This window comes from Lepisosteus platostomus, chromosome 6 (genome assembly GCF_059453375.1).
Source record: "Lepisosteus platostomus isolate fLepPlt1 chromosome 6, fLepPlt1.hap1, whole genome shotgun sequence".
NCBI classification, from domain to species: Eukaryota; Metazoa; Chordata; class Actinopteri; order Semionotiformes; family Lepisosteidae; genus Lepisosteus; species Lepisosteus platostomus.
The window spans coordinates 6,360,924-6,375,466 of NC_142616.1; the positions used below are offsets into that span (position 1 = coordinate 6,360,924).

Below are 14,543 nucleotides of genomic sequence, written 5' to 3' on the forward strand. Positions count from 1 at the left end.
AGAGCCTTATGGATAGATTGAAAGAGTACAGGTAGTCCTCGACTTACAACTTGTGCGACTTACGACCCCTCGTGCTTACTGTACAACGGCCATCCCCTTAACCGTATTACCGTGCAGTACTGTATATTATTTTCGTGTCTCGGCATTTGGTCTACACGTCTAACATTGATGACATCATCAGCCTGGCGACACCGTGCTGCCTCATGTTATTGTTTGGGTGGTCAGCAAGCAAATGGTTACCAGGCAAAAAAGTGAGTGTTCTGGTGGTTCTGATAAACAAAAGCGAAAGACAATAGATTTAGAAATGAAAGGGAACATAATAGTGCAGCATGAGAATGGAAAATTGGTATCGACAATGGCACAAGACTTTGGCCTTTCTCATTCGACAATATCCACAATATTAAAGGACACGGAAAGAATTTGAGAAGCAGTGAAAGGATCAGCTCCTATGAAAGCTACAATAATAATGAAAAAAGGTCCTATTCATGAAATAGAGAAATCATTAGTGACTTGGATGGAAGATCAGATCCAAAAGCATATGCCTTTAAGCCTCCTAGCCATACAGGCTAAAGTAAAATTAGTGAAAATTATAACAAAGCCATGTTACACAATGTAGCATTTATGCATGTTAATTCTTTACGCGTCCGTAGGGTTCGTGTAGTATCGCAATACACGTGATCGAGATTTTCGATTTATGAAGAAATTGACCTACAACGGTGTCGTCGGACCCTAACCCTGTCGTAAGTTGCGGACGAACCGTGTAGAGATACAAAGATTAGTCAATCTATCCATTTCTTCAACACAGCAGAATGGGCACTACACTAATCTTACTGATACCAGGTGATTTGGGGTCTTTTGAATTTGAAGAGAATACTTTAATTGACATGCCAAGACCTCCCTCACTAACTAATATGTAAACCAACCATGAGAGGAATTGTAAAGCCAGGAATAACAACTTGTTTCAATAAATGATTTTATAACAGTTACATTGGTCTCTTACATTTGAAGGGGCTAATATTATAATAGACCAAATACTGTTTTGTACAGTCTGCTAAATATATTGTTTTATGATGAGTAACACATTTATTTGTTGAAGAGAATAGAAAAGTCTTTGAGGATAAAAGTCCAAAACATATAAATAAGATTTCCAGGAGAGAGTTTCTGACAGAGTCCACATGGTAGAATCGGTGTGGACCCATCATACACTATGTATTTCAGAGTTATAATTTCTAATAACATTATACAGAAGGATGTTGTCATAAATTCACAGCAACATGCACTATAGTTTCTAAATTGTCTTTCTAGATTTTCTTTCTAGAAGTTTCAATTTACATTCCCATTGCTCATCTTTTAAATAATAACTAATTATTCAATACTTATACGATCTCACTAGTATAAATTCCCAACTGATCGAAAAATTAAAGGCTGCAACTGGAGGCAGGTGCAGGAAATCAAAGGTAAACAAGAAAGGGCTGGAGCATTCTTAAGAGGAGGGGCTTACGATCGTGACACTTAAGATCTTTTTTTTTTAGTCTTTGGGCCAGTTTGCTCTTGTGACAAGCCAGTAATAATGACTACAGGCATTTGAGCTGACATGTCAGTAGAGGTCTTTAAGGCCTCTACTGTTTGTACAGTAGTTAAGATCACATGTGGTGAATTGATTGGTTGATTAGTTAATTGGTGAAAGGCTGAAAACCCCATTCTCATAACGAGTTAATTTAGACCAGTTTGGTACATAAACGGACTCCTGGGGCCTGAAGTTGGTTTAGAGTGGTGGTTTGTTGTAGATGATGAAAAGTTTTGGAAAAAAAAGTCTGCTAGCACATATATTTTATGGAGCATCATAATTTTCCCTGTGCTCCAGTCTCAAGAGCAACCTGCTGAGACAAAGGCCTGTCACAGCCATGTACTAAGAAACAGCAAGAGAATCAGCTGTCTTATGTGTAAAATGCTGCCCTGTTCTCTGAGGATTAATTTTTTTCTGGGGTCAACTGATTTACTGTTATAGGTATGTGTACTGTAGCTGTTGTAGAGCAGGAGTCTCCAATCCAAAAGATGGTGGTTAGTGCTGCCACCTCACAGCTCTTGGGTCCTGGATTAATTTCCAAACTGGAGGTCCTGTCTGTATGGACTGCATGTCCTCCATGTGGTTTTGTAGGTTTACACCATGTGTGCTGGTACATTATAAAGACATGTTGGCCAGGTTAATTGGTGCTGCAGAATCATGTACCGCTTTGTGTGTTTGCTTCCTGCAATGAATTGGTCTTTTGACCAGCCTGTGTGTTGGGGCTCTGTATACACATTCTGCTTACGGGTGATTGGACGGATAAAAAGATTAAAGAGATTCAAAGATAAGTCAATCAATCCATTTTATCAACACAGTGGAATGTATCGGAATAATCTTACTGATACCTGGTGATTTTTGGTGATTCTTACTCCCAGTGACACATTTAGCCAATGTCCGCCTGGAATTTCCTCCCCTTCAACAAATTGTTATATCTCTGCAGCAGAACATAGCAGGAGCCTGATTAAATTGAAGCCAACCCTTTAAAAACCTTGTTGAAATCATTCAAACTCTTTTTTCATGAAGAGTATGGGCAAAGCAAAGAGGGCAAGGCTCGTTGGTCTAGGGGTATGATTCTCGATTTGGGTGCAAGAAGTCCCGTATTCAAATCGCGCGCGGAAGAGCCTGCTTTTCTGCTCTTACTCGTGCGTAGTGTGTAAGAGCGCACAATTGAGAGAGAGATTATAGTTGGTGCGCTGCCCCCACAGGAAAAAGCGCCCTCCCTCGTCACCGTTCTTGCGCTTCAAGACGCCGGTCTCCTTTTGTCGTCTGCTCAGCGGAAGATTGGCTTAGGTTGAAGTGACCATGACAGTTGGAAAGAGATTCAAGACCTCTTGCGACTAGCAGGCAAAGAACAGACTCTCTTTCTTAAAATGCTTCCATATATTCACATTTGCAACCCATTTCGCACTCTTCAACGTGATGATATGTGGCAAAGTGGTTTAAATCTCAAAAGGAATTAAACCTTCAGATCCGCACAATCTGCCTTTCGAATAGTTCGTATCAAGCGCACTCAAAACGGAAACGATCCATTCTGCTGGTGTCACAAAACCAGCAAAAAAGGCAGTTCTTGTATGAGCGAACATCCAGCCCTGGAAATCGGTCTGATTTCAGTCCTCTGACTGCACGTAACTCCCTAGTTATCACAATGAAATAAGAAAGCAAAGATTCAATATAAGCAAACGAGATGGTGATAAAAGTTACAAAATACAGCGACCTGCTGCCAATCAGGATGGCCAAAGTCGTTTGTTTTTCTGCTTTTTAAATGCCAAGTTAACAGTTAACAGTTTGACTGCTAAACGCTAATGAGTGTCTCCAGCTAGTTTAATACTAAGCTGCTTTTGTCCACGGGGAAAGTGCTGGTAAAATGATTTGCTGCACTTCTACGGCCAGTGCGTGTTTCTTGTAATCCGGGTGCTCAGTAGAACTACAGTACACACGTACACGGATTGTCATCATGATTTCTGGGATGTTTGAAAGGCAGTTGTGGGAAACGCTTTTCCTAGTTACCGTATGAAAGGGCATAGATTAGTCTAGTTTTCGTCCAATGCTGAATGGTTTATTTTGGAAGGCATCACAGTGCTTGAGGCTGTGCAGGCTGAGCAGATAGTGTGGTGATTGGAGCAGCAATGACCAGTGTCGTAAAACGTGCAGGTTTCCGTCTGAGCTTCTTGAAACAAGCTAGTCTTTAGCGCAGACGTTTCTTGGGCTGCAGGTCAGTCAAGGGCTCTCCAGGGTTCCATGGTGTAATGGTCAGCACTCTGGACTTTGAATCCAGTGATCTGAGTTCAAGTCTCAGTGGAACCTTTCCATTCTTGGTAACGCTCTGTCTGCAAGAGTTTCCCTTTTGAGTCCAATACCAATCACCTATGAAGATTCTACACAGTTTACACGCATAATGCAATTGCTTTAATGGTGAAACAAAAAACGGCATTACAGCTTTACACTTAAGAAGGAGAGTTTTTTCTTTTCCTCCTTTTCGCAATAGGTCTTGAATCTCTTTCCAACTGTCACGGTCACTTCAACCCAAACCCAACCCAAACCTGCTGAGCGAACAACTCCTGCAGAGAACGGTAATGAGGGAGGGCGCTTCTTCTTGTGGGGGCAGCACACAAATTATAATACCCCTCTCAATTGTGCGGTTTCTTACGCACTATGCACAGGTAAGAGCAGAAAAGTGGGCTCGTCCAGGATTTGAACCAAGGACCTCTCACACCCAAAGCGAGAATCATACCCCTAGACCAACGAGCCTTGTGCCTCTTTCTACCTCCCTACGCTTCGTGAATAAAGAGTTTGAAAGAGTTCAACATGGTTTTTAAAGGTTTAAAAATGCTTCCATATATTCACATTTGCGACCCATTTCGCACTCTTCAACGTGATGATATGTGCCAAAGTGGTTTAAAGAAAAGTCTTTAATTTAGAGGCAAAGATTGCCCTCATGTGGACAGTAGCAGTAAAAAACAAACTGGTAAAAAGTCATGTTAGTTTATTATAAATTGGAACGACGAGTTGTTTCAGTACATACTGTAAACAATGAATGATCTTATAGCAGTCACATTATGCTCTTATATATCAAACATCTAAGTAAATACTAGAATAAATACACTGTTTGCTTGATCTGGGTTAATTTATTGTTTGTATGGACTAAATCTATTTTCACATAAGCACAGCAATATTAATTTTATTGAAGAATGTTAGAATAATTAATACTAGTCAGAGATTAGAGTGAATTGTCAATGCTCAGAGCATTCATACTGTATATTGTAGCTCCAGCCTGTATCTATGACTTTTGCACAAACACTGTTGTTATGAGAGTGACTACTGTATGTAGGACATTGGCTTTCGGCATTGAAATCAACAGTGTGGAACAATATCTTCCCTGATCAATAAAGCACTGTGTTGCAGTCTGATCATCACTGTCTGATGGAAAAAAAGTTCTGTTTGCTTTTCATTCTCTGAGTCTCATTTGACCTCAGAGGAATACAACAAGAAAGATAGTGGGAAGAAATTGACAATGCCTTTAAAGGTTAACAAGTACAACATGTGTGTTTACACTGCTGGCCGATATTGTTATGAGTGGTTTGCACAGTTGTGGGTTTTTGTCAGGACTCAGGCTTCACTTCTCTCACTGTGACTCTCTAGTACAGTAATACACAGCAGTGTCTTCAGTCTTCAGGTTGTTCATCTGTAGGAATAGTTTACTGCTGGAGTCCTGTCTGGAGATTGTGAATCTTCCCTGGACAGATTGGGCATAGTATATTGGGGTACTAGATGTACCAATGTTAGCCACCCATTCCAGCCCCTTCCCAGGAGCCTGTCTAACCCAGCTCATAGCATAGCTGCTGAAAGTGAATCCTGTGGCTGTACAGGACAGAGTGTGGGATTCTCCAGGCTTTTTAATTGCTGGTTCAGACTCAGTCAGCACAATCTGGGACTGAACACCTGTGAAAAGAAAAAAAAAACATATTTTTAAAATGTTAAAATGATAATTTTAAGAATTGTATAATTCACAAAGACAAGGGAGTATCTCACCAGTTAAGTACATGATTGCCATGAGGAGTCCAGTTAGAACAGACATTGTTAAAATCCTGAGGTTAAAGCCCATAAAGTTACTGTGATCAGGGCCCTGCTCTCTCTCTCTGTTGTCTTCCAGTGCAGTGGGGTTAAATGAAGTAGGAAGACATGAGTTTTGCATGGACTCCTCCTCATGGGCAGGACCTCCCCACAGCACTTATAAAGACAATTGATGTAGCTGGGTAATTGCATTCCATTTGTCTTCAATTCATGCAGTCAGGACTGCCTCGTGTTAAATGAATCCTTAATCCAATATATACCTCCGACAAGTCACAGTTTCCTTATTATCTTTAGTCTGTTTACTCAAACACTATTTTCTCATTTTAAGGCACAGTTGACCTTGTCAGATCTCTTCCACATCATCTATAAAGATTCTAGATGTAGCTAGTGATTCTAATCAATTTGTTCTCATCACATACAGTCAGGAGTGGCTCATGTTAATCGTACCCTTAATTCTCCAGTGTGCACCTGTGATATTGTGGTAATTACTGGCTTGATTAGATCAATTTACTATCTTTCCCAATTATTCAGATGCTGGTACTTTAGTAAACACCTGAAAACACCTTTAGACACATCAACACTCTGAATCCAGGACTGGGGACCCTTGATCTAGTATTTGTGTATTAAAAAGGTTACTGCTGGAAAAAAATGTTAGTGGGACCAGAAGGGGGCACTCACTCTGCGGTCTTTGTGGGTCCTAATGTCCCAGTATAGTGACCGGAACACTATACTGTAAAAAGGCGCCGTCCTTCAGATGAGATATAAAACCAAGGTTCTGACTCTCTGTGGTCATTAAAAATCCCAGGGCATTTCTTGAAAAGAGTAGGAGTGTTATGCTGGCATCCCGGCCAAATTTCCCATTGGCCTTAACCAGTCATGGGCTCCTAATAATTCCCATCTCTGAATTGGCTTCATCACTCTGTTCTCCTCCCCACTAAGAGCTGGTGTGTGGTGAGAGTACTGGAGCATCATCCAGGTGGAGCTGCACTCTGGTGGTGGTGGAGGAGATCCCCATTACCTGTAAAAAGCTCTGAGTGGAGTGTCCAGAAAAATGCTATATAAATGTAAGGAATTATTATTATAAGTATTAATTAATTAAAATAATGTATCCTGAAATTAAAGTAAAAAGCAAAAAAAAGGTTGGTTTGTATGAAAAAGAAACATAGATCTTGTAATTAAAATGTGGTTGTCTGAATGAAAGACATGAAGTGATACAGTAGTTACCTCCTGTACCTGGAGTGTATGTCTCACTCATATTTAAGTCTTTCTACTCATTCAAGTGGATTAGATTGCCCTCCTCTGGGCAGTGCCCACAACTGACTGTAGGTATATCAAAACAATCATGAAAGTTTATGGAAAATGTGATACCTACAGTATATAACTTTTACTTTTCATTTTCAATGCAATAAAATTTAAAGACTTTCACAACTTTTAACATCACTTTATTAGCCCTATACAATTTCCTGCATTAGCAACTTGTCTTTTCTCATACCCCAGCGTGCTCTCTATGAGATACACAGACAGGGAGAGAGAAGCTTGGGGTCAGAGCAAAGGGTCAACCATTGTACAATACCCCTGGTACAGTTGAGGTTAAGGCCTTGCTCAGGGGCCCACCAGAGTAGGATTTTTCTGCCAGCTGCAGGATTTGAACCAGTAACCTTCCAACCACAGGCACAGTTCCTCAGCCACAGAGCCACTGCTCCTTGTGTGTATATCCTAGGTATGAATGAACTCCAGTAAATGCTCTGTGATGTACTGTACAGCCACTGTAAATATCAGATATATTACATAGATTTTTTATGTGATTACTCTTTATCTCACTTTCTGTGTTTGTGACTCAGATCTATGATACATAATCTCAACGTTCAGCAACTGCAACTAAAATTTGGAATTGGTCTTGTTGTGCATCAAAGTAATCACCTTATCCCCAGCTAATTAATTTGAATTAAGTTGGAGATTGGAGAATATCCTTCTTTCACTGTTGTACTATCTGTTGGTCATGACTGAGTGGTTTCACACCTGAGAGTTTCTGTCAGGGTTCAGGCCTCACTTCTCTCACTGTGACTCTCGAGCACAGTAATACACAGCAGTGTCTTCAGTCTTCAGGCTGTTCTTCTGTAAATACAGTGTGCTGCTGGAACTGTCGTCAGAGATAGTGAATCGGCCTTCAACAGACTGGGAATATCTAGTTTGAGTGCCATATGTACCAATGTAAGCCACCTACTCCAGCCCCTTGCCAGGAGCCTGTCTCACCCAGCTCATCTCATAGCTACTGACTGAGAATCCTGACACTTTTCAGGAGAGTCTGTGAGATTCTCCAGGCTTTTTGATTGCAGGTTCAGACTAAAATTTAGTTCTAGTAGTAAATCTTATGAAAAAAAACAGAACTGCAGTAAAGTATTATTGATTTAATTGTTTTTCACAACTTTCATTTAGTGCAGAGTTCACTACCAACCTGTTACAGCTCCCAAAATGAAAACGGCTGAAAGTATGAAAGAAGACCGATCGAGACTGATTCACCAGACAAACCTGTCTGCTCAGGTCTCCTCACTGACAGGGGATAAATGGACCCTGAGCTCTGCGAGTTTGCATACGCTGAAGGGGTGGGGCTGGTCTCTACTCACATATTTGGAAGACCAAGTGTAAAACACAGAGAAGCAACGTTGACACCTAAAGATCAACAAACTACAGTAGCATATCAGTTCAATCATTTAGAAAGTATCTGAATCTATTGGATCTGGACTTGATCCAATGCAATAACTGTGATGGAATTTCATAAGGTGATCCATAGCCTGGGTAGTGTAGGTAACTGCTGTGTCCACAAAGGAAGGAAGAACAAGAAACCTGAGGAGGAGGTATACATTTGTACATACTGTACAGAATGATAATTTTCTTAATCTGTGCCATTGCAGCAGCAGTGGAGAGTTTTGTCGTGACTGGTTATTGACTGTTATGACAACACTCTGACACAAGGGGACAAAGACAAAAAGTAAATATTTACAATACTGTTGCTTTTTTTGAGAGGCATTTATTTATTTTATGTTTCTAAATTTTAAGTTTTTTAAGGGTCTACTTAAAATGGAATAAAAAGTATATTCTTTAAGTTTTTTAAGGTCTATTTAAAATGGAATAGAAGGTATATCCCTTATCAAGCACAGCATGCAGTTTTTAATTGGTGTGTGAGCCAAATACATGGACGAGAAAAACTACATTTTCTGACATCCCACATAAGTTAAAGAATTCCCTGAAGTAATAGCACAGATATCTATACATCATTTACTACCACTGTTCTTCAAAAATGTCTTCATTTAGACACTATTATTTACACCGCTGTTTTGCAAGTGATCATTAAAATAATATTAAAATGTTGTGAGTGGTGCATACCTTAACAATATACAGTCACAGCAATTTGCAATATTAACAATTTCAGTTGTTTTGATAAGTTAAAATCACTCCACAAAATTCCTTGTTTTCTGATCATTTTCATGGAACCAGGAATCTTAAATAAATATCTTAAAACAATGATAAAACAATTCCGATCCAGGCTCAATTCATGGCATGTACAGTAATGCCCATTTCAGAAAATGAACATGATGCATTTTAAAAACAGAAGCTAGGCTGTGTATTGTATCTGTTATATAACATAATATGTTATATTATTGAAAAAACAGGATGATTGCACAAAGAAACAAAACAGGCTAAATAAAGCTACCACTTCAGTAACATCTAATGCAACAAAAGTGCCAACTAGTGATCTGTTCTGACCAGTGAAAGCTTAGGGTGGTGTGCAGACTGCTTTCCACTGAGTGGTTCAAACTGCTCTCACCTCCTGCCATCTCCTGGTTATAGATGGCTGCATCTGTGCTTTCACTTCCATGCATTTAGGAATCAATGCCATTCAGATATTTCCTGTTTCTGGTTGTAGAGAGGCTCACTGGTGTAGGCAGGTTTTTGTACGGCCTCTTGGTTCAGTCGTGTCACTGTGTGTCTTTCGCACAGTAATACACAGCTGTGTCTTCAGCTCTCAGGTTGTTCATTTGTAAGAAGAAGGTGCTGGAGGAGGTGTCCATGGAGGCAGTGAAACGTCCTTGGACTGAAGAGGCATAGTACTTTGTGTTGCTCTCATCATAGTAGAATGCCAACCACTCCAGCCCCTTCCCAGGAGCCTGTCGGATCCAGCCTTTCCAGGAGCTGCCTATTGAAAACCCAGACACCTGGCAGGACAATTTCAGAGACTCTCCTGGCTTCTTCAAATCTGCAGAGGCAGGCTGGGTCAGTGTGATGCTCGACTGGGTTCTTGCAACTGTAGAAAGAAACAAACATTAGCTCATCGTTACACATTGTGAACATAGCTCATTAACCAAGTGAGAAAAAGACAGGAGGGATTTTACCTGAAAGTCCCAGCAGAAGGAAACACAGGACAATCAGGTGTTTCATGGTGTAAAACTGGTCAGTTTCTCCTGAGTAACAGCAGCTTCACTGTTAGATAGTGAGGATTCTGTCAGTTATATACAGGAAACAGATGGTAATTTGAATGCAATGCAAATTATCATGGAAGCTTTAAATTCCTTCAGCGGATGCTCATGATACAATTCACTTCCTATCCTATTTTTTCTGGAGAGAATGTTCTAATCTCTAGGGTACAGATAGTAAATTATTAACTCAGATTACACCTACAGCCTCTGTACTTCACATGAAGAAAGGGACTTTTCTTTTATCACACCCCACCAGCTCATTGAGTGACTGGGGCTGGAATGATTGGAGGAGCAGCTCATCTTCCCTTTGTGAGAGTGAGACCTCCAAGGCCCAGCAGGTAGACAGTGAATCCCAACTGATCGGGTGGTGGAGGATGCAGATGATAATGATCTCAGCTGCTCTTGACAAAATTGAACCAGAAGTCTTGAGGCCATCAGCACCTACCTGCACTTAACTGGCCCAGCTGTAACCCAGCAGCAGGACATAAACGTAACTCACTGGTTGATTGAATGGTTAATTTGAGGCTTAAAACACTTCAAGTTCTAATTTTTCTTTGCTTTGTTGTCTGAGTAGATGGAAATCTCTGTATAACCTGACATCAGTTTAGTGTTTTATTTTTTCTGGGTCATTTTTAATAGCCATTTCTTGAGGATTCTTTATTCTTTCTTTTTTTGAAAGAACGCAGGTCACACTGTAGGAGCTTTATGTAAGAATGATGGTCCACAATAGTATTTAATATACACTGCTGTGCAAAATGCTTAGACGTTTTCCCACTGTCCTGTGCCCAATCTATTTAATTATTTATGCAGTAACACAAGTTTTTGTTTATCAGCTTAATTAATTGCTTACACTTATATAGTGCTTTTCTGGACACTCCACTCAAAACACTTTACATGTAATAGGGATCCCCTCCACCACCACCAATGTGCAGCCTCACCTGGATGATGCACTGGCAGCCATATTGTGCATAGTACTCTCACCACACACCAGCTATTAATAGGGAAGAGAACAGAGTGATGAAACCAATTCATAGATGGGAATTACTAGGAGGCCATAATGGGAAAGGGCCAATGGGAAATTTGGCCAGGACACCAGGTGACACCCCTACTCTTTCCGAGAAATGCCCTGGGATTTTTAATGACCACAGAGAATCAAGACCTCAGTTTTATGTCTCATCCAAAGGACGACACCTATTTTACAAAATACAGTAATGTCCCCATTACTATACTGGGTATTAGAATCCATACAGACCAAAAATCCCACTAACACCTCTACCAGCAGCAACCTTTGCTTTCCCTGGAGGTATTCTATCCAGGTATTGACTAGGCTCACACCTGCTGAGCTTTAGAGGGCTGCCAGTTGTGAGCTTCAGGGTGATATGGCTTCAATCTGCCTGCAAAGGTAGCACACACATTTCCAAGAAGGTCTGGTGTCTTCTAGTTTTTTGTTAAACCTGAGTTCTGAATTACTGTACATAGTTGGTCTAATTGCATACTGTATCTACTGCAACTTTTCCGCTGTGATACTTAAAACCATACTCAGAGGTTAAACAAGTAACTTGCTTCATTTGAGTGAATGCATGACAATGTCAATTATAAAACCACAAGAAAGTTCAATTTCATATTGTTTAACTGATAACTCAGGTTGGAAAAGAACCATATAAAACAAACTAACACCTCTGCAAATTGTGTCTGATACCTCTAATCTACTGTGCGGTTGGCAAATGTATTTTAAGATATCATGAATAATAGTGATAGATCTATGTTTTTAAAACAAACATACCCTTTTAACTGCAAGGATGGAAAGAGAGGAGCACCCAGTGTTAATGATGATGACCACCTGACTGTGTGTCAGTTAGATTTGATAGGTCAATATGCTGCTTAAGATAATATAAAACTTCCTATTGGCTGCTCATGTCTAGTTTACCTTGAGGTGTTGTGATACAATTTTTACAGTTTGCTAAATTATAAACTTGATTTATTTAAACAAAGCTCAGCTATCTCAGCCATATTAATACTAATAATAAAATCGATCCTGCTCATGATACTATTTACTTATTGCCCTGTTTTTTTATTTTCTGGTAAGAAAGTAGAAAATCAACATACAGTATTTTCTGATTGATAGCACTTGGATTGCATCTTCTGCCTCTGTATCCTACTGGGAGAAGTTCACTTACTTACATTCTGTCGGCTTTGCAGTGACTGGGGCTGGATTGATTGGTGGTGCAGTTCATCTTCTCTTAGCGAGAGTGAGATCTTCTGGACCCAAAACGCTGACAATGAATCTCCACCTAACTGGTGGTAGAGATTGCTGGCCATGCTGAGCATGACTAGCTGTTGTTGAACTTGAACTCTGAGGCACCAGGCCTTCAGCTCCTACCTGCTGTAACGAACAGTTCTTTCCGGACCCTATGAGGACGACACAATCCGAAGAAGTGGGAAACACTAGGAAAAAGTCATGCAGGAATACGGGGCTGAAAACAGGGGGGCGTGTCCAAAGTGCGCTGGTGCACGGGGAAGGTGTGGCCGAGGCAAACAATCCAAAAGTAATCCATAGAGGGAATCCAAAAACACAAGAATAAGTCCATAGCCAGGTGATCCATCCAAACTAGGAATTAAAACCATGAACCAGGTCGGAACCGGCAGACAGGGAACGGGAACAGAGATTAAAACCTTAACGGGACCAGACGCTTCCAGGTCCCGGACTCGCACGGTGCGGAAACCAGATGCAGAGCCAAGATGAGCGTCAGCGCCTGGCTTTTAAGGTGGGCTGGAAAAAGGGATCAGGTGCACAGAATAAAGTCTAAAGTGAAAGGGCTGGAGCACCCTTAAGGAGGGGGGACTATAATCGTGACACCTGCACTGATCAGTAAGATAAGCAAAGAAGCCTTGTCTTGCCCAACTGTACCCAGCAACAGGACATTAAAATCAGCGAATGACTGAGCAGTCTTCCAGGCTTAAAACATGTGAAATTCAGTTGTTTCATTGTGCAGCAAGTGAAAATTTCTCTATAAAATCACATCAGTTCAGTGTTTCAGGATGCCTTTTCTCTGGGTTATTTTAATGGCTATTTCTCTGGGATTCATTGTTATTTCTCACACCCACAATTCTACTGCATGGTTTGTCAGTTAGTTTTAAGATACCAGGGTTAATACAGGTCCATCTGTATTTTTAGTGCAGTTAATGATGATGACCAGTTGACTATGAGTCATTTAGATTTGATTGGTCAGTCTAATGCATTAGTTAATACAACACTTTGCATTGGCTGCTCATAACTAGATGATCTTTATGTGTTGTGATGAGGTTTTTGCAGACTGTGATCAATGTCAATGAAATGATAAGCATGATTTACTTTCACTAACTCAGCTATCTCAATTATATTAATATTACTAAAGAGTTTTAGAATATTTGAAAAACACTATGGGAGGAAGTGAATGAATTATTGATCTATATATTGTAACACTTGACACGTGTCTAAGATTTGTGTACTACAGCTGGTTTTTTGACAGGGACTATGCAACACCCTGAATTATGATATTGAAATCAAGTTATTTCAGTCATTTGTTTTCCCTGATGAACACAGAACATCTCTCTACTGCAGTCTGATCGAGCCCTGAGTGTCTGGAAAAAAGGTTTTCTGTGGTTTTATTCCTCTGTGTCTCTACTGATCTCTACGGAAAAGACAGAAAATGTAAAGGGAAGAAAACCACGACAACTGTAATGGTCGCCATGTATGGCTATTTTAATGTGTTAAGGGATATTTTTTAACATCCTCTTTGAGATGTGGATGGTTTTCACTGTTGTAGGTTTTTGTCAGGACTCAGGTTTCACTTCTCTCACTGTGGGTCTCGAGCACAGTAATACACAGCAGTGTCTTCAGTCTTCAGGCTGTTCATCTGTAAGTACAGTGTGCTGCTGGAGTCCTGTCTGGAGACAGTGAATCTCCCCTGAACAGATTGGGAGTAGTATATTGGGCTGCTAGCTGTACCAATATAAGCCACCCACTCCAGCCCCTTCCCAGGAGCCTGTCTAAACCAGCCCATGTAGTAGCTGCTGAATGTGAATCCTGAGGCTGTACAGGTCAGTCTGTGAGATCCTCCAGGCTGGACAACTGCAGGTTCAGACTCAGTCAAGACCTGGGATTGAACACCTTTGGGAAGAAAATGCATAATTTTATAATTACTGTATAATGTCCATAATGCTATCATTTGAATTAGATTAAATGATATAATTGCCAAAGATAACACTACTGCAGAGACAAGATCTCACCTGTTATGTACATGGTTATTATAAGCAGTCCAGTTAAAGCAGACATTGTTAAAATACAGAGATTACAGCTTGTGATATTCCTGTGATCAGAACCCTGCTCTCTCTGTCCTCTCCTCATAGAGTGGAGTTAAATGAAGTAGGAAGACATGAGTTTTGCATGG

General features: G+C 40.4%; 2 non-coding genes across 2 annotated transcripts; one reads left to right on the plus strand and one right to left on the minus strand.

The window, feature by feature from the left end:
* Positions 1-3,799: 3,799 nt before the first annotated feature.
* Positions 3,800-3,871, plus strand: trnaq-uug (transfer RNA glutamine (anticodon UUG)). Its single transcript has one exon. It is a non-coding gene; the product is annotated as a tRNA-Gln (tRNA).
* Positions 3,872-4,243: 372 nt separating this feature from the next.
* trnap-ugg (transfer RNA proline (anticodon UGG)) lies at positions 4,244-4,315 on the minus strand. The gene has a single exon. It is a non-coding gene; the product is annotated as a tRNA-Pro (tRNA).
* Between the last annotated feature and the right edge of the window lie 10,228 nt (positions 4,316-14,543).